The following is a 2376-nucleotide window of genomic DNA, read 5'->3' as shown; positions in this document are numbered from 1 at the left end:
TATCTGTTGAAGATATTTTGTATTTTTATCAACTATATTAGGGAGAAATGTTCATCTTTTGAAATATCCATTTTGTAAAACAAATAATAATGTGACTGAATGTATAAAAAAATGAAATGAAAGATTAATAAATAATTAATTAATTAAAAATAAGTAAATAAATAAAATTTTTAAAAATAACAGTATCTATCTAATCAATCAGAAGTAACAATTATTTCCAAAGACAAATTTATAAAAGAAAAAAAATAAGATAAAAATAAAACAATAAGTAGGAAAGAGATGTGGAAAAAAAGTTATAGATATAAGAAGAGATTAAAAGGAAAAAGAATATTTCAATATTTCAGAATGAAAAAAGGAGATAAAGCATGTTGCAGAAGGTTTGAGTTATGTTAAAGAAGATCTAAGAGAAACTTGTAAAGAATTATAAAGAATATTTTATGAAAAGAATATATATGACAAATGTATCACAACATTCAGTTCTGAAGTGCAGTCTAAATATGGTAATGAGAGACCAAATTTGCTAGACTCTAAACTGGTATCAGTCTTACAATCATCTAATGAAAATTACTACTAATTTCAAGTAACTATTGACAATAAAAGACAAACATGTTATTAACTTGATCAAAGAATATAATGATACATACAAAGGTTTCTTTAGTTGATTAGGCTGTTTAATTCCCTCTGACTCTGTTTACAATATAATACTTGTTTGTGCATTTTCATTGCCTATTACCTGTAGATGCTGTGCCAGATACAGGAAAAGGAAAAGGAAAAGGAAAAAAAAATCAAAGAGAGCCATGGCATACCTCTAATCCTGCACACTTTTTAACACTCAGAGATACCTTGAATAAGTTAGAAAGGAACATATAGAACACCAGATGACTGGAAACAATCACAGAGGCTCAAGAAATATGAGCAACCAACAAAATGTTTCTCCCCCAAGGGAAATCATCAAGCCCACATCACCCACAGTCAATACAATGGAAATCATGGACATGTTGGATAAGGAATTCAGAATATTTGTAGTGACCAAACTAACTGAGATGGAAGAGAAAAGAGACAATGAGCTCCAGGAGATGAGGAAGACCTTTCATGCTTTGAAAGAAGAAATAGACACCTTAAAAAAGAACCAGATGGAATTTCTAGGGTTGAAAAATGTGATGCAGGAAATCAAAACCTCCCTTGAAAGAATTAAAAGGAGATTATATCAGGCAGAAGATCAAATCTTGAATGTAGAAGACAAAACATCTGACCTAGAAAAAAAGTATCAAGAGGATTGAGAAAACAACCAAGAAAAATGAGGATAATAGACAAGGAATACTGGATACCATCAAGTGCCCCAACATCCAGATAATTGATATCCCAGAAGAGGAAAAAAGTAATAAGGGCATTGATAATTTATTTTATGAAATCCTGGAAGAAAACTTTCTAAACCTAGAAAGACATTCAAATATCCAGAGCCAAGAAATGCATAGGCCCCGAGTAGAATCAACCCAAGAAGATCCTCTCCAAGGCACATCATAGTCAGACTGGCAAAAACAAGAGACAAAGACAAGATACTATAGTTGGTGAAAGGAAACGTCAAGTTACTTACAAAGGTAACCCCATCAGGCTAACATTGGACTTCTCAGCGAAAACAATGCAGGCGTGGAAAGAATGGGGAAATACAGTCAAAGTGTTGAATGAAAACCAATTCCAACCAAGAATACTATACCCAGCAATAATATCTTTCATATGGGAAAAAAAAAAGATAAAAACACTCTTGGATAAATAAAATCTGTAGGAATTTACCAACTCCAGATCAGCTCTTCAAGAGGTTCTGAAGGGAGTGCTATACCAGGAAAACTAAAAACTCAGACAGACAGTTATAAGAGAACAAAAAGCAACCAAGAAAATGTCTCACATAATGATAGGAACAGGTCCGGAAATATCGATAATAACATTGAATATCAATGGATTAAATTCTCCAATTAAGAGACACAGACTGATCAAACGGATAAAAAACCCAGAAACCCTCTATCTGTTGCCTACAAGAAACTCACCTTATGAATAAAGACATACATAGACTAGAAGTGAAGGTCTGGGAAAAGATATTTCATGCAAATGGAACTCAAAAGAAAAGGCTGGAGGGACCAGCAGTTAGCATAATGGCTATGTCTCTGGACTCCCACGTAGTCAACCGTGGTTCACGTCCCGGACCTGGTGGCTTAAAACTCACGCCAGGCGCGTGTGCATGCGTGCCCAAGATCCCGAGAAGAGAATGGAGGAGAAGGAATTGCAGCGTGACCATCCCCCTGGGGGGTGATTTCTCGCTTTCTGTCTCTCTGTCTCTATCTCTGTCTGTCTGACGAGCACATGCACCCTATAGCAAAAACC

This window comes from Tupaia chinensis, unplaced genomic scaffold, assembly GCF_000334495.1.
Source record: "Tupaia chinensis unplaced genomic scaffold, TupChi_1.0 Scaffold138297_1, whole genome shotgun sequence".
In the NCBI taxonomy this organism is placed as follows: domain Eukaryota; kingdom Metazoa; phylum Chordata; class Mammalia; order Scandentia; family Tupaiidae; genus Tupaia; species Tupaia belangeri.
The sequence above is the reverse complement of the archived record's forward strand: the minus strand, read 5'-3'. Positions refer to the sequence as shown.